Here is a 24129-nt window from a genome sequence, read left to right as displayed (position 1 = left end):
GTTACGATGTTGCGTGATACTGCTTCATCGCAAACTTTCATAAGCCCAAAACTTCAACGATTAGCAAAGGCTACAGGCCGGTATGTAGCAGTCTCGGATTTGTCACATGAAACTGTGTTTCCATTGGTAACTATACAAATGAAATGCCCGTACTATGACGGATCAGTAGAAGTAGCCTTAAATGAAAAGGAATTTCCATGCAGGGATATTGATGTGTTGATTGGCAATGACTTGGCCCACGGGACAGTTTTTAGCAATTTACTAATCACCTCTCCCGAGGTTAATGAAAAACAATGTCAGGTGGTAACCAGGTCTAAAAGAACAACTACTAATAATCCTGACCTTAATCTTTCAAATTGTGCTTCTGAACAGGTTGAAAATGCTATTAAACTACTAGATATTACTCCTAATAAATTTGCTAATGACCAACTTAAAGATGAATCTTTACAGTCATTATTTGGAAAGGTGATCGATCAACCAGAGAAGGATCAGAAGTCTCCTTACTTTTATAAGGAAAGGGGAATCCTTCTACGACATTTTCGTTCTCCTAAACTGCGGTATGAAGACGATTGGGGGGACAAACAGCAACTGGTGGTTCCGGAGTTGCACCGCAAAGCCCTTCTAGAGATTGCACACTCGGTGGATAGTCACTTAGGAATCACCAAAACGTATCAGCGACTGGCAGAAGATTTTTATTGGTTAGGTATGAAAAAGGATGTAAGAAATTTTGTAAACGCTTGCTCGACATGTCAACTGGTAGGTAAACCCAATCAGTCTGTTCCTCCAGCACCATTAATACCTGTTACTGTACCAAAAGTTCCTTTTGATAAAGTTATTATAGATTGTGTAGGTCCCTTAAATAGAACTAGTAAAGGAAATATACTATGTCCCACTACTAGGTTCCCTATTGCCATTCCAATACGTAATATAGCATCAAAAAAAAATTGTTAAACAATTGCTAAATGTTTTTACTATCTTTGGTTTTCCAAAAGAGATACAATGTGATCGTGGAACAAATTTTACCAGTAAGGTTTTTTCAATATTAAACTTACCCGATAATCATGTAGCTGTCAACTCCGTTGCCCGACAGAATTCTACGGAGGGATACGCCAGCTATCACAATACTAGAAGGGGGTGTACTCACCAGCGCCACCTGTGGCCAGGTACTACAGTACTTCTTGTTGACACCTCCTCAATTTTTCCTCTGTCGTGCTTCCGGCAAGACGTTCTGGGATACGCTTATGATCTTGGAGTATTTTCACGGCTTTTGGTGAAGTATTTCTCTCAGATTTCGGCTGTCGCTTTACTGGAAAACTTCTATATTAGCTTGGATAGCTATTATTTAGTCCTGATTAACGGTTAACGATCTTTTTGCTTGATTTGGAATCCCCACTTGGCTAACTCTTTTGATTCAAGATGTCTGACATTTCACAAGCCCCACCCCATAGACGATGTAGGTCTTGTAATAGGCGTATTCCGAAGGCCTCGGTAGATCCTCACACCGCTTGTTCTGACTGTAGGGAAAGGCCCTGTCAGTTAGAAGATCGATGTGAGGAATGCGCCGGACTTTCGGAACTTGATTTTGTCCGATTTCTTAAGTATTCAACCAAGTTAGAGAGAGAGAGAGTTAGGAGGAGTTCTTCTCGCTCTTCACTTTTTTCCTCACCTCCTGATCCCCTACCTTTTCCTCCCCCTGTAGTGGCTACCCCCGAACCTACTATTTGCCCTCAACCTGATATGTCTGTTGTTTTGCGTGCCATTCAGGCTTTAGGTGACAAAGTGGAGTCGGTGGTTAGTGATCATAAGTCTCTTATGGCCGAAGTCAAGGAACTTAAGGTCAAGAGTGCAGTGGGTGGTATTAGTGCCAGTGCTGTGACGAGTGCTAGTGTCAGTGCAGTGCCAAGTGCTAGTGTCAGTGTCAGTGTGGTGCGTGAGGGTACTTCTGTGCGTGCCAGTCGTCCTCCCAGTCCGGGACCTCTTGCAAGCTCCCAAGCCCAGGGGAGAAGCAATGTCGAAGGGCAAAAGGGTTCGGCAGGCCTTGATCGGCGCACAGAAGTATCCTCGGTGGTTGCGGGCGTGTCTTCCAGAGACCGTCACTCCCACCTGCAGACGATTGAGCCCGTCTTTTACTCGTCTGCTGAAGAATTGTCAGGGAAGAAACGTTGGACTCAGGTCTCAAGACCACTCAAACGCAGAGTCCAGACCTCAAGAGCTCAACCTGGCTGTAGTCATTGGATCAGCTCTGACTCGCCGCAGTCATCAGTTGAATGCACTCCTCCTAAGAGGAGTAAGGTGCTGCCGCAACAGATCTCTGCTGTTAAGGCTTTACCTCAGCAGACCTTAGTGTCTGCCGACCCCAAGTTGACTCTACTGCAGTCCATGCAGTCACAACTTGCGGTCTTGATGCGTGAGTGTTAGGCTGAGAAGGTTACACCTCCTCCTGCGATCGCTCCGCCTAACCGCAGTCCTGCCTGCCAGGCGTACGATGTTGAGGCTCCTCAGGATACCTTACCACGTTCTGAGTTGACTGTTTCCAGTGGTGTTCAGCTCCCTCCGCCTTCCTTAAGGCAACCTCAGCAATGGGAACAGGAAGCTTATACCTTACTTCCTCCGCTTCCACTTGCAGTTCCACCAGTGAGGCAACACTCTCTTGAGGTACAACAACCTCTCCCATCCATGAGTCAGACTCCTCAGCTCTCGCTGCAGCGACCTCAACCCTCCTCAAGGCAAGCACCTCAACACCTTAGCCTTGCGCCTCAGGAACCTCAACTCGCGAGACAATTTCTGCGTTCTTCGCAGCCACTACCTCATCGCTCACAGCTCACACCTCAGGAACCTCAACTCGTTCCTCAGGAACCTGCTACTGCGCATCCACCAACCACACAGCAAGCGCAACTCTTGAGTTCAGACACTCATGCCAGGAGTCAGCCCCCTCCACCCATGCGCCTACCTTCTGCTACTTCTTTTGATCAGCCTTTGCAGCCTGAGCCTCAGGTGTTCCCTCAACAGAGACTTGAGGAGGAAACCACAAGTATTTTTGTTCCAGCTCGTGCTGATTCTGCTGTTCAGCATACCTTACCTATCACTTCGCTACACTCTGGTGATGAGGTTTCTGATGATGAGGCTGCACACCTGGATCCCTCATCAGACGTGGATGAATCCAAGTCTTCTCCGCCTCCTATTGACTTTCGTAAGGTCTTGGCTCTTTTCAGAGAGGTATACCCAGACCACTTTGTCTCTGCTATCCCCCGCTCTCCGCCATCTGAGTTTTCGCTGGGCATGCAGCCAGCTAAGTCTACGTATACTAAGCTCGTCTTACCAAGGTCCTCTAAGAGAGCGTTAAGGATTTTAGGGGAGTGGTTGCAGTCTAAGCAGCAACTTGGAAAGACTTCCTTTATGTTTCCTCCGACTAAGCTCACTTCTAAAGCAGGCGTTTGGTATGCCACAGGAGAGGAACCAGGCTTGGGAGTACCTGCCTCTGCCCAGGCTGACTTCTCAAGTTTGGTAGACTCTCCTCGTAGAACAGCAATGAGGCGCTCTAAGGTTTGCTGGACCTTCTCAGACCTTGATCACTTCCTGAAGGGTGTTTTTAGAGCCTTTGAGATGTTCAATTTCCTAGACTGGTGCCTGGGGGCCCTTAGCAAGAAGACCTCCCCTGCGGACAAGGACTCTGCCATGCTCTTAATGTCCTGCATGGCTAAGGCCATTAGGGATGGATCTGGCGAGCTTGCATCGATGTTTGTGTCAGGGGTTCTTAAGAAAAGGGAGCAGCTTTGTACCTTCCTTTCCTCCAGCATCACACCTTGTCAAAGGTCTCAACTCCTTTTCGCTCCGCTCTCGAAGTTCCTTTTTCCCGAAGAGCTTGTTAAGGACTTGTCTGCGGCCCTGATACAAAAGGACACCCATGATCTTGTGGCCTCATCGGCTCGTAAGACTAAGGTTGCTACCTCAGTCCCCAGGACTTATCGCACCCCAGTGGCTGATACTCCTGCTACGAGGTTTATTCCGCCCTTTCGTGGTAGAGCCCCCAGCCGAGGAAGCTCCCGTCCAGACTCTTCCAGGAGCAAGTCTAGGAAAGGTTCCAAGGCTTCTAAAGGAAAAAACTGACTCTCCTCATCTCCAGACAGCAGTAGGAGCCAGACTCAAGATCTTCTGGCAAGCCTGGGAAAAGAGAGGTGCAGACGCCCAGTCTGTCAGTTGGCTGAGGGAGGGTTACAGGATACCATTCTGCCGCAAACCCCCTCTGACCACATCTCCCATCAACCTCTCTCCCAACTACAAAGAAAAGGACAAGAGGCTAGCGTTGCACCAGGAGGTGTCGCTCCTTTTACAGAAGAAAGCAGTGGTTATAGTCCGGGACCATCAATCCCCGGGCTTCTACAACCGTCTCTTTCTGGTGGCCAAGAAGACAGGAGGTTGGAGACCGGTGCTGGACGTCAGCGCGCTCAATGCTTATGTCACCAAGCAGACGTTCACGATGGAGACGACGAAGTCGGTCCTAGCAGCGGTCAGGCAGGAGGACTGGATGGTCTCGTTGGACCTGAAAGATGCTTACTTTCACGTTCCTATTCATCCAGACTCCCAACCTTTCCTGAGATTCGTTTTTGGAAAGGTTGTCTACCAATTCCAAGCCCTGTGTTTTGGCCTAAGCACAGCTCCTATGGTGTTTACGCATCTGATGAGGAATATAGCAAAATTCCTCCACTTATCGGACATCAGAGCCTCCCTTTACTTAGACGACTGGCTGTTGAGAGCCTCCACGAGTCGTCGCTGTCTGGAGAGTCTCAACTGGACTTTGGACTTAATCAAAGAACTGGGTCTGTTAGTCAACCTAGAAAAGTCTCAGCTCATTCCCTCCCAATCCATTGTGTACCTGGGAATGGAGATTCGGAGTCAGGATTTTCGGGCTTTTCCATCGGCCCCAAGGATAAGCCAAGCCCTAGATTGCATCATGAGCATGCTGAAGAGGAGCAGTTGCTCGGTGAGACAGTGGATGAGTCTCACAGGGACCCTTTCATCGCTGGCCCTGTTCGTCGAGCTAGGGAGACTCCACCTCCGCCCTCTTCAATTCCATCTTGCAGCTCATTGGGACAAGGGTTTGACTCTCGAAGCAGTCTCTATCCCAGTCACCAAAGAGATGAAGACCACTCTCTTGTGGTGGAAGACCAATCTCCTTCTCAGGGAGGGCCTATCGTTGGCGATTCAGACCCCCAATCTTCATCTCTTCTCGGATGCATCGGACTCGGGCTGGGGCGCGACCTTGAACGGACAGGAGTGCTCGGGAACGTGGAACGAGGAACAGGAAACTCTCCACATCAACTGCAAGGAGCTACTAGCAGTTCATTTAGCCCTGTTGAACTTCAAGTCCCTCCTGCTAGGCAAGGTGGTGGAGGTGAACTCCGACAACACCACAGCCTTGGCTTAAATCTCCAAGCAAGGAGGGACCCATTCGAGGAGCCTATACGAGATCGCAAGGGACCTCCTCATTTGGTCAAGAAGTCTAAACCTCACTTTAGTCACGAGGTTCATTCAGGGCAACATGAACGTCTCAGCAGATCGCCTAAGCAGAAGGGATCAGGTCATTCCCACGGAATGGACCCTCCACAAGAGCGTGTGCAACAGACCTTGGACCTTGTGGGGTCAGCCTACCATAGATCTGTTTGCCACCTCCATGACCAAGAGACTTCCGTTGTACTGTTCCCCAGTTCCAGACCCAGCAGCAGTTCATGTGGATGCTTTTCTGCTGAACTGGTCCCATCTCGACCTTTACGCATTTCCACCGTTCAAGATAATAAACAAAGTCCTTCAGAAGTTCATCTCGCACGAAGGGACACGGCTGACGCTGGTTGCTCCCCTTTGGCCTGCAAGAGAATGGTTCACAGAGGTACTTCAATGGCTGGTCGACGTCCCCAGGACTCTCCCTCTAAGAGTGGACCTTCTACGTCAACCTCACGTAGACAGGTTGCACCCAAACCTCCACGCTCTTCGGTTGACTGCCTTCAGACTGTCGAAAGATTCGCTAGAGCTAGAGGCTTTTCGAAGGAGGCAGCCAGTGCGATTGCCAGAGCAAGGAGGGTTTCCACTCGTAGAGTCTACCAATCTAAGTGGGAAGTCTTCCGGAGCTGGTGTAGAGCCAATGCAGTATCCTCTACCAATACCTCTGTGACCCAAATAGCTGACTTCCTATTACATCTTAGGAATGAGAGATCCCTTTCAGCCCCTACGATTAAAGGGTACAGGAGTATGTTGGCTTCAGTTCTCCGCCACAGAGGTTTGGAACTTTCTTCCAACAAGGACCTTCAAGACATCCTTAAGTCTTTTGAGACTTCTAAAGAGCGTCGTCTACCCACTCCAGGCTGGAACTTAGACGTAGTCTTAAGGTTCCTTATGTCACCTAGGTTCGAACCTCTCCAGTCAGCTTCCTTCAAGGACCTTACCCTCAAGACTCTTTTTCTCGTCTGCCTTGCGACAGCTAAAAGAGTCTGTGAGGTTCATGCCTTCAGCAAGAACATTGGTTTCACGACCGAATCTGCAACATGTTCTTTACAGCTCGGATTCTTAGCTAAGAATGAACTTCCTTCGCGTCCTTGGCCTAGATCGTTTGAAATACCTAGCCTCTCCAACATGGTAGGTAACGAGCTAGAAAGAGTTCTTTGCCCTGTCAAGAGCTCTCAAATATTATCTTAATAGGTCAAAACCTATTCGAGGACAGTCAGAAGCCTTATGGTGTGCCATCAAGAAACCTTCGAGGCCCATGTCCAAGAACGGGGTTTCGTATTATATAAGGCTTCTGATTAGAGAAGCCCATTCTCACTTAAAGGAGGAAGACCTTGCTTTGCTGAAGGTAAGGACCCACGAAGTAAGAGCCGTAGCTACTTCGATGGCCTTTAATAAAAACCGTTCTCTGCAGAGCATAATGGATGCAACCTATTGGAGGAGCAAGTCAGTGTTTGCATCATTTTATCTTAAAGATGTCCAGTCTCTTTACGAGAACTGCTACACCCTGGGACCATTCGTAGCAGCGAGTGCAGTAGTAGGTGAGGGCTCAGCCACTACATTCCCTTAATCCCATAACCTTTTTTAACCTTTCTCTTGAATACTTTTATTGTTGTTTTTATGGTTGTTACGGTAGGCTAAGAAGCCTTCCGCATCCTTTTGATTTGGCGGGTGGTCAATTCATTCTTGAGAAGCGCCTGGGTTAGAGGTTGTGTAGAGGTCCTTTAGTAGGGGTTGCAGCCCTATATACTTTAGCACCTTTGAGTTGATTCAGCCTCCAAGAGGAACGCTGCGCTCAGTAAGGAAGACGAACTTAAAAAGAGGCAGAGTAACGGTTCAAGTCGACTTCCTTACCAGGTACTTATTATTTCATTGTTATTTGAGATAACTGTTATATGAAATATGGGATACTTAGCTATCCTTTAATCTTGTACACTGGTTTTCACCCACCCCCCTGGGTGTGAATCAGCTACATGATTATCGGGTAAGTTTAATATTGAAAAATGTTATTTTTATTAGTAAAATAAATTTTTGAATATACTTACCCGATAATCATGATTTAATTGACCCTCCCTTCCTCCCCATAGAGAACCAGTGGACCGAGGAAAAATTGAGGAGGTGTCAACAAGAAGTACTGTAGTACCTGGCCACAGGTGGCGCTGGTGAGTACACCCCCTTCTAGTATTGTGATAGCTGGCGTATCCCTCCGTAGAATTCTGTCGGGCAACGGAGTTGACAGCTACATGATTATCGGGTAAGTATATTCAAAAATTTATTTTACTAATAAAAATAACATTTTAGAGATACATTGAAACTGTTTAGAATTAATCATGTTCTGGCCTCAGCTTACCATCCTCAGACCAATGGAGCCCTAGAAAGATTTCATCAGACAATGAAAGCTTTACTAAGGAAGTATATCTTCGAGACGGGAAAGGACTGGGATGAAGATCTAGACCTATTAATGTATGTATTGCGTAGTGTTCGCAATGAATCTACTAACATCAGTGCTTTCGAACTTATGTTTGGACGAAGACCACGCACCATACTCACTTTTATAAAGGAGAGAATTCTTCAGGGTGATAGAAAGGGAGAAGAGTTTGATGCATCGAAATATCTTTCTTCACTGAATCGGAGATTGAGTAAGCTTCTGCAATTTGCTCAAAGTAATCTGCAAATGGCACAGGAAGGTATGAAACATCTGTATGATAAGAAAGCAAAGGTAAGAAGCTTTAATGTTGGTGATGAGGTATTGGTGTATCATCCCATTCCTGGTAATTCATTACGTGAGAAATTCATGGGACCTTATGTAATTGCTAAACGAATTTCTAAAGTTAACTACCTGATTAAGACTCCAGATAAAAGACAATCTTCTCGGGTAGTCCATGTAAATCTTTTGAAACCTTATGTAAGATCGCCATCAAAGGAAGTATGTAACCTTGCTGTTGTACAGTCTCTACCCCTAATGGAATCTGATAACAATTCTGTTGCAGAAAAATCTTTATCGGATGAAATTGTGATGTCATGGAAGGACTCTTGAGAACTCGCAAATCCTACAGTCCCTCACTTCCTACCTAGATCTTGAGGCAGATGACAAAAAGAAACAAATGGTAGAACTTATCCAGCAATATAACGATCTGTGTTCGGATACTCTTGGGAAATGTACAATTGTGAAACATGATGTTGCTATCCAGACTGATGTGCAACCTATAAGACAGTCCTACTACAGAGTTTCTAAAGACAGACTGGCTATTCTGAAAGAGGAAGTGGATTATCTACTGGCAAACAATCTGGTTTTGCCAAGTTCCTCTCCGTGGGCCTCTCCTTGCTTGTTGGTGAAGAAGCCCAATGGCAAATATCGGATGTGCACAGATTATAGGAAAGTAAACGCAGTTACCCTTAAAGACTCTTATCCATTACCTAGAATAGTAGATATCATAGATGCCATTAGTGATGCTAGATACTTAACTCAGATTGACCTTATGAAAGGATATTATCAAATTCAACTAACAGAGAGAGCTAAAGATATTTCAAGTTTTATAGTGCCTTTTGGACTCTTTTCATATAATGTCATGCCATTTGGAATGTGTAACGCCCCATCTACTTTCCAGAAGATGATCCAGACAGTGACTCAAGGACTTGAAGGAGTATATGCATATTTAGACGACATTGTGATAGCAACCTCCTCTTGGGAAAAACATCTCCAACTCCTGGAAGAAGTTTTTAGGAGATTAAGAGCAGCTAATCTTACCATAAATCTTTCTAAGAGTAACTTCTGTAAGGCTACCGTAACTTACTTAGGTCACGAAGTAGGTAGTGGTAAGGTATTGCCTAAAGAGGTTAATATAAGATCTATAATGGTGTATCCAACACCCCATGACAAAAAGTCTTTACGTACATTTTTGGGTATGACTGGATACTATAAGAAGTTTTGTCCAAATTATTCTAGTATTACGGGGCCATTGTTTGAACTTACCTCGAGCAAGAAAAAATTTGAATGGACTAATCAGCATAAAGAAATTTTTCACCAACTGAAATTATTAATGTCATCTTATCCTATTCTTAGGGCACCAGAGTTTGATAAACCTTTTTATCTTGAAGTAGATGCCAGTAATTATGGACATGGTAGCGTGTTACTGCAGAATATTGGCAAGGATGACAAAACACTGCCTCACTTGCATCAACTTTTTCCTGTGGCTTACCACTCTGGACGCTTCACTGGATCACAGTTAAACTGGCCTACCATAGAGAAGGAGTTATATAGCATAGTTTCTGCCATACTTCACTTTAAACCATACATTGAGGGACAGAAAGAAACTATTATATTTTCTGACCACTTACCACTTTGTTTTTTGGAGAAAGCTAGGCTGTCCAATCTTAAATTACTTAATGGTCATATATCCTTTCGTCATCAAATGTTAAAGTAGTGAGGATACCTGGAACAGCTAATACTATTGCAGATGCCATGTCTCGAATGAAAGAGAAAGTACTTTGAGTCCAGAATAAAACTTCATACATTGTATTTTCCAACAGATAAGCAGTCTCTAACCAAGGGGGAATATTACGAAAATATTATTTTGACTACTTCTCTGTTGCACCAGCGCCATCTAGCCATCGCTAAGCAAACGCTCCAGCGCCATCTAGCCATCGCTAAGCAAACGCTCCAGCGCCATCTAGCCATCGCTAAGCAAACGCTCCAGCGCCATCTAGCCATCGCTAAGCAAACGCTCCAGCGCCATCTAGCCATCGCTAAGCAAACGCTCCAGCGCCATCTAGCCATCGCTAAGCAAACGCTCCAGCGCCATCTAGTTTTCGCTAAATCGGCAATAAATTGTATATATTGTACATAATCCTTGATTAGGCATATAAGTTTACTTTTTCCCATTTGTTTAAATCTAGAGCAGTCTGGTTTACCCAACCAAAGTGTAAAGTGTTATTTTAGTTTATACTTAAGCTGTTTATAAATGTATTGCCATTCATTCTTGAGTGTCTTTTCCCGTTGGTGTTGCATTATTTATCTACAGTAGCTGTTGACGAATAAATTAAGAACTGAAGTGGTAAGAACATTGGGGCCATTGAGGGTACAGTTCGCATTCCTCGGAAGAAGGTTTTAAATCTGGAAATGAGAATATGAGGAACGTGACAATATATATATATATATATATATATATATATATATATATATATATATATATATGTATATGTATATATATGTATATGTATATATATATATGTATGTATATGTATATATATATATATATATATATATATATATATATATATGTATATATATGTATATATATATATATATATATATGTATATATATGTATATGCATATATATGCATACATACATATACCAAGGCACTTCCCCAAATTTTGGGGGGATACCAACATCAAACAAATGGAACAAAAAAGGGGACCTCTCCTCTCTACGTTCCTCCCAGCCTGACAAGGGACTCAACCGAGTTCGGCTAGTACTGCTAGGGAGCCACAGCCCACCCTCCCCCGTTATCCACCACAGATGAAGCTTCATACCACTGAATCCCCTACTGCTGCTACCTCCGCGGTCATCTAAGGCACCGGAAGAAGCAGCAGGGCCTACCGGAACTGCATCACAATCGCTCGCCATTCATTCCTATATCTAGCACTCTCTCTTGCCTCTCTCTCATCTCTCCTCCTATCACCCAGAGCGTTCTTCATTCCATCCATCCACCCAAACCTTGGCCTTCCTCTTGTACTTCTCCCATCGACTCTTGCATTCATCACCTTCTTTAGCAGACAGCCATTTTCCTTTCTCTCAACATGGCCAAACCACCTCAACACATTCATATCCACTCTAGCTGCTAACTCATTTCTTACACCCGTTCTCAACCCTCACCACTTCGTTCCTAACCCTATCTACTCGAGATACACCAGCCATACTCCTTAGACACTTCATCTCAAACACATTCAATTTCTGTCTCTCCGTCACTTTCATTCCCCACAACTCCAAACCATACATCACAGTTGGTACAATCACTTTCTCATATAGAACTCTCTTTACATTCATGCCCAACCCTCTATTTTTTACAACTCCCTTAACTGCCCCCATCACTTTACGCTCTTCATTCACTCTCTGACGTACATCTGCTTCCACTCCACCATTTGCTGCAACAACAGACCCTAAGTACTTGAACTGATCCACCTCCTCAAGTAACTCTCCATTTAACATGACATTCTATCTTGCACCACCTTCCCTTCTCGTACATCTCATAACCCTACTCTTACCCACATTAACTCTCAACTTCCTTCTCTCATACACCCTTCCAAATTCTGTCACTAATCGGCCAAGCTTTTCTAACGCGTCTGCAACCAGTACAGTATCATCCGTAAACAACAACTGATTTACTTCCCGTTCATGGTCATTCTCGTCTACCAGTTTTAATCCTCGTCAAAGTACTCGAACATTCACCTCTCTCACCTCTCCATCAACATACAAGTTAAACAACCACGGCGACATCACACATCCCTGTCTCAGGCCCACTCTCACCGGAAACCAATCACTCACTTCATTTCCTATCCTAACACATGTTTCACTACCTTTATAGAAACTTTTCACTGCTTGCAACAACCTTCCACCAACTCCATATAACCTCATCACATTCCACATTGCTTCCCTATCAACTCTATCATACGCTTTCTCCAGATCCATAAACGCAACATACACCTCTTTACCTTTTGCTAAATATTTATTGCATATCTGCCTAACTGTAAAAATCTGATTCATACAACCCCTACCTCTTCTAAGACCACCCTGTACTTCTAAGATTGCAATTTCTTTTTTATCCTTAATCCTATTAATCAGTACTCTACCATACACTTTTCCAACTACACTCAACAAACTAATACCCCTTGAATTACAACACTCGTGCACATCTCCCTTACCCTTATATAGTGATACAATACATGGACAAACCCAATCTACTGGTACCATTGACAACACAAAACACATATTAAACATATATATATATATATATATATATATATATATACATATATACTGTATATATATATATATATATATACATAAAAATACAGTATATATATATATATATATATATATATATATATATATATATATATATATACTGTATTTTTATGTATATATATATATATATATACAGTATATATGTATATATATATATATATATATATATATATATATATATATATATATATATATATATATATATTGTATAACTCATATACACAAGCCACTACTCATTGCCCAAATATATTATAATTGCACATTCATTCATACTATTTCAGTGCCTGCGGTGTAGATTGTATTATGAACAATACTATTATAAACGATGAATATATAATAGAATGGCCTTAATTAAAGTAAGAGAGAAGTAAAAAGTTTCCAAGAAAAGTGATGTCTGACGGTTAGAGAGAAGATCAAAACTTCGAGAACTCATAAATGGTGGGCTTAATTGGAGCAAAAATTTTCTTCGGGGCCGCAAGCCAGAAAGAAAAACCAGATGGTTACAGGAGGGGTCGGAGACTTCTCCTACCCCGTCCCCACCCCTTTCTCTCGTCTATTCTTCTTTCCTACCCCTCTCCCTTCCTAATTACTGCCTTTCATAACAAGTGGTTGTTTTGATCCGATTGTTTTTCTGATGAGAAGGACGAAGAATTGTCCAAGTGGCAGCACAGGAAATTAAAGCACTTGTAGAAATAGAAATGAATTTTCTGTGTGGCAGTTTCATTATATGAATATGGATGTTATTTATACTGAAACCATTTACTCTGTTGATAAAATTGTTTTATTTCAGCAGATTTAGGAACAATCAGATTTGATTGATGGAATAATAGTAATCTCATTTTCCAAAGGGTATTTTGATGAACGAATAACTAACGTGCTTAATTTCTCTCTCTCTCTCTCTCTCTCTCTCTCTCTCTCTCTCTCTCTCTCTCTCTCTCTCTCTTTCTCTCTCTCTCTCTTTCTCTCTCTAAGCACTAGTTATAAGTAGGAAATTGGTAAATGTGTCATTTTACATACTAGTGAAGTTATAATACAAAGTACAGTAAATAACGAGATTGCATAACAATGAATAATAAAAATCGTTAAAAAACTAAAAGAACTCACATGGGAAGAGACCTATAGCAGTCATCATGAATAAGCCTTGTTTGTCCCTTTCATTGTTAATAGCAAGACTGATGGCCACATTACATCAGCACCTCCAACTGTAACGGGGATGTTCTTTGGCAATAAACGTTGCAGGGGTAGTTACAAAGTGGGGATGCCAGGTGACCTCAAACATTCAAGAGGTAAACCAATCACAATTAAGGGAACTTGGATTGGTAACTGGGTAAACTTTATGTTAACTTGGATAAGGTAAAGAGACACAAGAAGGAAATGATGTAAAAAATAAAATTGATTATGAAAGGTTGGCCCGGAATTAGAAAATAAAGAGTTGATTACCAAGGCGAAAAGAGAGGTATAGCATATCTCAAATATAGGGCACATGCAAGTAAAATATAGATATAGATTTAAAATTGAAATATGTGCGATAAGAAAATACATAACTAAGTAAGAGGGAAGATATTTGTGGTAGGCAGGAGAAGTTTAAGTAGAAACTGTTAAGACAACTTGTATTTTTAATACTTGGAAAAACAAACAGAAAAAATGCTTAGAATCTTGGGTAAATCATGATCTTAGCCTTGAAAAATTAATCTCTCTTACTGAGAAAATGCCTTGAAGTCACTTGACTTTCACAGAGTCTTGTTGAAGGCCTTGGCCTTATAGCTTAGCTAATAATAATAATAATAATAATAATAATAATAATAATAATAATAATAATAATAATAATAATAATAATAATAATAGTACATTTTTTTCCTCTCTTTCTCTTCAACTCTGGAGTCCCATGGTACTGCGACGTCAATGAGTGATACTTTCTTCTTGATTTTGTCAATCAACGTCACGCCCAAATAGACCAGACGTGACGTTGACTGACAAAATCAAGAAGAAAGTATCACTCATTGATGTCGCGGTACCATGGGACTCCAGAGTTGAAGAGAAAGAGAGGGAAAAAAATGCATAAGTATCAAGACCTGAAAATAGAAATAAGAAGGATATGGGATATGCCAGTGGAAATTGTACCAATAATCATAGGAGCATTAGGCACGACCCCGAGATCCCTGAAAAGGAATCTAGAAAAACTAGAGGGTGAAGTAGCTCCAGGACTCATGCAGAAGAGTGATCCTAGAAGCGGCGGATATAATAAGAAAAGTGATGGACTCCTAAGGAGGCAGGATGCAACCCGGAACCCTACACTATAAATACCAGTTGAAAAGACTATAATAGAGAGAAGAAAATAATAATAATAATAATAATAATAATAATAATAATGATAATATGTTAGTAAGTAAATGCAGATGCTTTAATTGAAAATTCAATTGAAACAATTTCTATTACTTTCTTAACTGACAAAATATAACATACAGCTATCATGTGCCACGATGCTGACAAAGATTTATGAGAGAATATAAAATATATATTGTGAAAGTGAAATATACTACATATGATCTCGAGATTCATATCAATTTCGTCTTTGCATCTTAATTACAGTATATTTTTCCTAATTACTGAAACCAGACAGAGAGTAGTGATTGTATGCAGAAGGACCAAATACTTTGCGCATACCTTCGTAATTAACAGGGAAAAGTTGCATCTCATTTACCCTCAACCTATTTAGTCTTGTCCTTTATGCATTAGCGAGGAATTCACATCAACGGCAGTCCATCTTAATCAGCTTCATGGCCCAATACGTGATATCGGTTCATTAGTTCCGACTTTGCATAGAAAGTTTCTGAACAAATGAAGCAAAATCTCTTGCATCTCTTCATTAATTCTAAATTTCCAGAGAATTTGGAAATATAAATGGATGAGATGGCTCAGTAGCATGCCCTTCCCCTGCCGCCCCCCCCCCTCTCTCCCCCTCTCTCTCTCTCTCTCTCTCTCTCTCTCTCTCTCTCTCTCTCTCTCTCTCTGATTTCATATTGTTTCCTTCCTTGACAGGATTTAATGCAAGTCAATTCCCTGACCTGGGAACACTACTTCTCTCTCTCTCTCTCTCTCTCTCTCTCTCTCTCTCTCTCTCTCTCTCTCTCTCTCTCTCTCTCTGATTTCATAGTGTTTCCTTTCTTTACAGGATTTAATGCGAGTCAATTCATTTGACCTGGGAACACTAATTCTCTCTCTCTCTCTCTCTCTCTCTCTCTCTCTCTCTCTCTCTCTCTCTCTCTCTCTCTCTCTCTCTCTCTCTCTAACTGATTTGCTGACATTATATACGAAGAGAAAACTTTAAAATATTTTCATTCTGCTTTTGAGAAATACAACTATGAATATTTTTGTGTGTGGATGAAAATCATAATTTAATGGTCGTAAATACAATTTTCTTGCATCTGATTTTCTTTTTATTTCACCAAAAACAAACTGCATTAAACATTATATAGGTGAGGTATACGAAGTCCAGCAACTCCTTTTTCTCACTTGAATTGACAGTTTTCTCCAGTTTTATGAAATGTATAAGTTAGGAGTTTAACAATAGTAAAATCATTTTGAGTTATAAAATATTACCGAAAAAAATATTCAGAAATTGTATTTCCAAAATATAATGTAAGATTCACATATTTAGTAATTATAAAAAATAAGAATAATTTCATTAAAATGATCTCTTTCTTACAGTTACCCAATAATGGCATCTATATCAATATGCTCTCCTGAGATATCAGCAACGGATTATTATATAGAGTTTATTTTACAACTGTTCAGAATGAATTGGTGTTTGTCAATATATTTTCAAGTCTCTTTTTACTATAAAGATGATCTTTGCACCGCTGATTAGCAAATCATTATTAGGTGGGTTTGCTCACCCCTCTGATATTGTCAAGCATTGGGCAATATTAGTCCTGATTCTTTTATATACTTTATAATCATTATTAAGAAAAGAAGTCAGCCACATCTTTAAAGGTCGCTCATGAATGGCAGAGGTAAGGGACATTGGCATTGCCCTAGCAAGCAGGACAATATCATTGCCCTAGCAAGCAGGACAAGGCCCTAGAGACTAACCATATATAGTCTACATATGATTAGCGCCCAAGACCCCTCTCCACCCAAGCTAGGAACAGGGAGGGCAAGGCAATGGATGTTGATAACTCAACAGTTATATTCATTGGCTCCCCCAAATCCCCCCTCCTTAGCTCACAAGGATGGTAAGGTTAGAGTCACTAAAGGAACTAACGAGTTTGAGCGGGACTCGAATCCCAGTCTGGCGATCACCAGGCAGGGACGTTGTCAATCAAGCCATATCCTTAACATATATGATAGAATATAAATTCTTCTATGAAAGGATTTTTCTTCGGGAATTTTATTTAGATATTGACATTTCAGGAGTTTATTGCATGATGATCATGATCAACGAAATTCCAAGGTTTCTAGCTTTTCATGGAGGTGGATTTAACTCTCTTCAGATACTGCAGACACAATTCCTCCCTCCAGATATCAAGGGGTAATTCATTATTATCCAAATGAAGGCTTTCAGAAGGCAAAGTTATAAACGCACCAGGGCATAATCCTAGACACACACACAAAAAAAAAAAAATTAAGATATCTAGTTCTCCAAATTTTGTTTATACGTCTAAAAGGATGTATTTTGTAACCATGCTTAATTAAGGTTTGATCTACACATAGATTCATTATACAGCCTCAGTCATGACCTCCTATTCCTACTAAAACCAGAAATGAAATCTACAACATTTATAAGATTTCTTGGACTTTAATCTTAGGACATCTGTGTGACTAGCCAATGGGAAGCTACGGTGTAACATCGTGACCTAATTTATTTTTTTTTTCTTTTCATGAGATGAAAGAATATATTAAAAAAAGTGTGAACTACGTCAGCACGTCTACTAAATCATATAACGATAGTCTTAGATGTAAAATATTTAAAATTATTACCGTCTGCCCTTATACTTATGGGAGTGATAAACGTTTTGTTAATGCTTTAGGGCTCTTTTGGTGTTCAATGTCATCATCATCATCTCCTACGGCTATTGACGCAAAGGGCTTCGATTAGATTTCACTCCTCTTATCTATCTTGAGCTTTTAAAACAATACTTCTCCATTAACCATCTCCCACTGCTAATTAAGTTTGTATCAAGTTATATTATTAAATAGAATTATTATTCGCATTAATTTCGTATAGGTGTAATTGTGGTCTACTTAAAAATATATTACTGAGCTTTCTATATACAACAATCTTCTTCTCTCTCTTCTTACGAGATCTTTCTATATGTCTTTCGATAACAATTATTAATTCTGATACTATCAACCTCACTATCGCTAGTTCAATTTCCAGTTTATACCAGCAATCCAGTGCCGATTTTAATGAAATGGAATGGACAACATGATCGAGAGTAAAGAATAAGTGAAAAAGCGTAAAATTTTGCTGCTCATTATTGGAACTTATTTGCGGTCCGAGCCATTGCTCAATGTTCGGAACAGTAATCTCTTCCTACCACCATTTCTTATTCCTCCCTGACAACAAAAAACGTCGATATATATTGGACTGTGTCGTGAATTTCTTCTTTTTCCCATTACTCTGAAGGTAATTTGTGATAACTTTATTGATATTCAGTGATTATATTGTTAAAATGGTATTTTACAGGTAAAGTGGTCTCATGTTTTAGTCTGAAAGAAGCCTAGGCCTAGGGTTTTTTTTTTTTCAGAGATCTAGCAAACCCCCTAAATACTGTGCAAGAAGGTGAGAACTGCAGGATTCCAGTATATTGGAGTAAATGGAGAGCGTGGTGTTCTATACTATTACCAGATTGACCAAATAAACTCTTATTAATTTTGTAATTACCTAACCTCAATTTACCTACCTTTATCTTACCTGCTCTTACCTTACCTGATCTTACCTTACCCAGGCATACTCTTGTCTTCTCTTACCGTACCTATACCTACTTACGAATTATTTACACATACCTTGCCTATCATCATTTAATTAACCTTGCCTTACCTAACTTCACATTACATATACTTACCTTACCTAACCTAACCTAACCTTACATACCCTTACCTTACCTAACCTCACCTTACCTTACCTAACCTCACCTTACCTTACCTTAACTTCCTTTGCCTTACAGAACTTAACATTACCTTACCTAACCTGACCTCACCTGCTTTTACCTTACTAATTCTTACACTGCCTATCCTTGCCTTAACTACTCATACTTTACCTACCTATACCATTCCTTTACATACTTTTACCCACCGTTACCTTTTCTGCCCATATTTTACCTACCCATACTTTAACTACATATATTCTATCTAACCTTACCTCACCTGCTTTTATTTTACTAAGCCTTACCATACCTACCCTCACCTTACCTGACCTACCCTCACCTTACCTGCTTTTACCTCACATACTCATAATATATCATATATCTACTCATGTCATACCTACTAATACCTGCCTACTAATGTCTTGCCTAATAATAGTTTATTTACCCTCAACTTACCTGCTCTTACCATGCCTAAATTTACCAAAGCTCCCCTTCCTTTACCTAATCTTAAATTCCATACCCTTACCAACTATTACTATATCTAACACCTGTCCTTATCTATTCTTACCACATCTCTTAACTAACCTAGCCTTACATTACCCTACCCTACCCTACCCTAACCAACCATACCACACTCTACCATACCCTACCCTACTCTACCATACCCTATCCTACCCTACCATACCCTATCCTACCCTACCCTCCCTTACTTAATCTTACTTTACCTTATTTTACCTACCCTATAATGTCATATTTGACCCTTAACCTTTTGCAATAAATATGAAATGAAAGTAACGGATGTGCTTTAGCCCTTTATTTTTGAAACTATCCTACAAGGTTCTCTAATTCCTTAAATGTACAAGCTTCTATAATTCCTCAAACATACCTATAAGCTCCTCTAATTCCTTAAACTCGCCTACAAGCTCCTCTAATTCCTTAAACTCACCTACAAGCCCCTCTAATTCCTTAAACTTACCTAAAACCTATCCTCTGATTGCTTAAACTAACTTACAAACCCAATTAATTCCTTAAACGAACCTACAAGCTCCCCTAATTCCTTTGATGAGCCTACAATCTCTTCTATTTTTCTGAACTAACTTACAAGCCCCACTAATTCCTTAAACTCACATATAATCTTTTCAATTTCCTTAAACGTTAAATATATGATACTTTAACTATAAGCGAAACTGGAATTTGCTATAAGAAATGGACGAGTGCTGACTAGTTTAGTATTCACTCCATATGTTTAGTTGGGGCTGGGGCATAATAACTTGTGTATCGGTCAATCAAAATGTGAAATATGCTTTCTCACTCAGTCCATTGTTTACATCTGAGAAACTGAAGGGAACTTATTGCGCTTGCGTGTTTTCTTTCGGTTTGGGGCGCAGTCTGTGCATTTACAATGACATTTTTGTCGCGTGATTTTTTCTTTAAACCAATTAACAGCTTACAAATACGTCATAAGTTCCCGGATTTGTTCTAATAACCATTTATTCCGTAACTGAAATACAAACCACGCTATTTAATATGGGTAATTACTTTCGGCGTAGCTGAAATGACGAGCCATTAGAATTTTAACGAGTGTTTACTACCCCACCGCTAGTTAGCCGGGGGGGGGGGGGTAGGGAGGGGTAGTATACTATTCCCTACCCCCCCCCCCCCCTCACACATACCTGTGCTGAGCTTCACTTTGCTATCGGCTCGGGTGCTAGACAGACGTGTCTCCTATCACCCTCGCCTACACTGACAGCCATTAATCTTTGTTTGCTTTTTCTTTTTGACAGTGTTTGGAAGTTGGCCTCTGCGATGCGGAAGTGTCCTGGCTTACCTGACCGCCCTTGTGGGACTTTTATGTCGGCGGTCGAAACAGATCCACCCACCTTATGTCCTTTTTGTAGGGGCCAACGGTGTGACAGAGATAAAGTATGTGGTGAGTGCAGAGAGTGGTCTACTTCTCAGTGGAAGAGGTTTTCCCGGCGCCGGAAGAAGTCGAAACGGGATATTTCTCCTTCAAGGGCTTCCTTGAAGAGAGAAAACCCCAAGGACTCTTCTTCCATAGCCCAAACCTCCTCCAAAGCTCCCACTCGATCGTCTTCTTCCGAGAGGCCGGTGAGTGGTAGCGTAGGCTGCATTTCTGTTAACCAATCTCGGAGTTTGGGAGAGGGAGTTGCCTACCATAACGAGGCAGCCCCTCCTCCCCCCCAGGGGGAGGATTTGATTTCTAATGTTGCTAATGATGATTTGTTAAAGCTTTGGGCTTCCTTGGGGCTTCAGGGCTCGCCCTCCAAGGAAGCCCTGTTTGACATAATCAGGTTAGGGGCAGCTGTCAAACAGTCGCCGACGTTAGCAGAGGTTGATCCTCTGTCTATCGTCGACGTTGTTGTGGCAGAGGCTTCTGACGAGTTACCTCAAACATCTGCTCCTGTTGCTGATGTAGCTGAAGGCTTAGCTCCCCCCTCCAAACACCCTTCGAGGGAGGAACTAAGTCCAACGATCTCTCCTGCAGGTGATTCTCCCCCTCGGGAGAGTTCACTGACAGAGACTCCTCTCCGGAGGACTGCCGACGGTCTTCCTGCTGCCCCCAGAGGGCATATAAGGCGTAAGGCCCGCCTTTTCCTCCGCCGTAGAGGCCTTCCTTCACCTCACAAGGGTGTTAGGAGGCGCCTCTTCGGCTCGTCTTCGCCGCAGTCCGCCGCAGAGAAACCTGCCCTTCCAGCTACAGCCCTGGACCTGTCCGCTGATCGTTCGCGATCTCCTACTCCTGCCAGACCTGCTGACCAGCCGTCGCCCTTCCTAGCTGCCGACGTGCTGTGGGCGCCCACGCATCCTGCGATCAAGCAGGCCACGGCCCTTTCGGGGCAAAACGGACTTGGTCACATTGTAGCAAAGTCCCTTAAGCGCCAATTTTCTCTTGCGCGCCAGCGAGCTATTGAGCGCAAGTGCCTTACAGTTGCTGACCCCGAGACATCGAACCAGCGAGCACCTGTTCCTGGGACGTCGCGCCAGTGTTCTCCTGCTCGCCAGCGCTCACCTGCGCGCCAACGTTCGCCCGCGCACCCACGATCTTCAAATATGGGCGCAGGAGGGAAGATACCATATTCCCCTGCTCACCAGCGATCTCCTACGCGCCAGCAGACAACGACGCGCCAGCAGACACCGACGCGCCATCAGACCCCTCCTGCTCGTCAGCATTCTCCTACGCGCCATCGCGCGCCATCGCGCGCCGTCACCAACGTGCGCCTTCGTGCGCCACGCCCGTTCGCCCATCGTAGATGTGCGCCTGCGCACAAAGGAGGTTTCCCCTGCGCGCGCACGCCCAACACTTTCACCCTCCAATCCTCAGAAAGATCCTGCGCGTCCATGCGATCGCGTGCAATCACCTCCACGCACGCGAACGATTGCTCAACCTGCTGCACGCCCTAGGCCTTCTCCAGAATGCACCACTGCGCGCCACCGATCGCCTACGCGCCCACGCGCTCTATCGCCCCTGCGCGCTCTATCTCCTGCACACCATCGCTCGCCAGCGCGTCAACACGCTCCCTGGCCTGCGCGTCAACACGCTCCCTCGCCTGCGCGTTATTGCTCCCTCGCCTGCGCGTTAGCGCTCCCTCGCCTGCGCGCCATCGCTCGCCTACGCACCAACGCGCGTCCTCGCCTGTGCGCTCCCTGGCCTGCGCGTCAACACGCTCTCTCGCCTGCGCGTCAGCGCTCCCTCGCCTGCGCGCCATCGCTCGCCTACGCGCCAACGCGCGTCCTCGCCTGCGCGCCATCACTCGCCCTCGCCCACGTGCCATCACTCGCCCTCGCCCGCGTGCCATCACTCTCCCTCGCCTGCGTGCCATCACTCGCCAGCGTGCCATCGCTCGCCCGGGCGCCATCGCTCGCCCGCGCCATCGCTCGCCCGCGCGCCATCGCTCGCCCGCGCGTCATCGCTCGCCTGCGCGCCCACACGCACTCTCGCCATCACCCCCTCACGCGAACAATCGCCCACGCGCCCACGATCTTCAGATCTGGGCGCAGAAGGGAAGATACCCTCTTCCCCTGCTCGCCAGCGATCTCCTACGCACCAGCAGACACCGACGCGCCATCAGACCCCCCCTGCTCGTCAGCATTCTCCTACGCGCCATCGAGCGCAGTCACCAACGCACGCCCTCGCGCGCCACGCCTGTTCACTCATCGTAGATGTGCGCCCTCGTGTGTGCCCGCGCGCAAGGGAGGTTTCCCCTGCGCGGGCCCAACACTTTCACGCCCTAGGCTTTCTCCAGAACGCACCACTGCGCGCCACCGATAGCCTACGCGCCCATGCGCTCTATCGCCCCTGTGCGCTCTATCTCCTGCGCACCATCGCTCGCCAGCGAGCCATCGCTCGCCTACGCGCGTCCTCGCCTGCGCGCCATCACTCGCCCTTGCCTGCGCGCCATCGCTCGCCCGCGCGCCATCGCTCGCCCGCGCGCCATCGCTCGCCCGCGCGCCATCGCTCGCCCGCGCGCCATCGCTCGCCCGCGCACCATCGCTCGCCCGCACGCCATCGCTCGCCCGCGCGTCATCGCTCGCCTGCGCGCACTCGCTATCACCCCCTTGCGCGAACAATCGCCCACGCGCCCACGATCTTCAGATATGGGCGCAGAAGGGAAGATACCCTCTTCCCCTGCTCGCCAGCGATCTCCTACGCACCAGCAGACACCGACGCCGACACCGACGCGCAATCCCCTCTTCCCCTGCTCGTCAGCATTCTCCTACGCGCCATCGAGCGCAGTCACCAACGCACGCCCTCGCGCACCACGCCTGTTCACCCATCATAGATGTGCGCCCTTGTGTGTGCCCGCGCGCAAGGGAGGTTTCCCCTGCGCGCGCCCAACACTTTCACCCTCACGGGCTCAGAAAGATCCTGCGCGTCCACGCGCTCGCGTGCAATCACCTCCATGCATGCGAACGCTTGCTCATCCTGCTGCACGCCCTAGGCTTTCTCCAGAACGCACCACTGCGCGCCACCGATAGCCTACGCACCCATGCGCTCTATCGCCCCAGCACGCCATCGCTCACCTACGCGCCAACGCGCGTCCTCGCCTGCGCGCCATCACTCGCCAGTGCGCCCTCACTCGCCATTGCACCATCGCTCGCCTACGCGCCAACGCGCGTCCTCGCCTGCGCGCCAACGCGCATCCTCGCCTGCGCGGCATCACTCTCCCTTGCCTGCGCGCCATCACTCGCGAGCGCGCCATTGCTCGCCCGCGCGCCATCGCTCGCCCGCACGCCATCGCTCGCCTGCGCGACCACGCGCACCCTTGCCATCACTCCAGCGCGCCTGTGATCCCACGCGCGAGGCTGCAGGACCGCGAGCAACCAGGTCGTTTCCTTCACGTTCCCCCCCGGCAAGCACAGACCAGCGCGCTCACCGGAGGGCGGGAGAACATCGGATAGGTCCAGGCAATTGCAGTCTTCGCCTTCTTGTTTTCAGGAAGACCCTGTTGTGGTTTCTACTTCTAGAGATTGTACGATCCCCTTCCCTCCAGAGGGA

This window comes from Palaemon carinicauda, chromosome 1 (genome assembly GCF_036898095.1).
Source record: "Palaemon carinicauda isolate YSFRI2023 chromosome 1, ASM3689809v2, whole genome shotgun sequence".
NCBI classification, from domain to species: Eukaryota; Metazoa; Arthropoda; class Malacostraca; order Decapoda; family Palaemonidae; genus Palaemon; species Palaemon carinicauda.
This window is presented reverse-complemented; position numbering follows the sequence as displayed.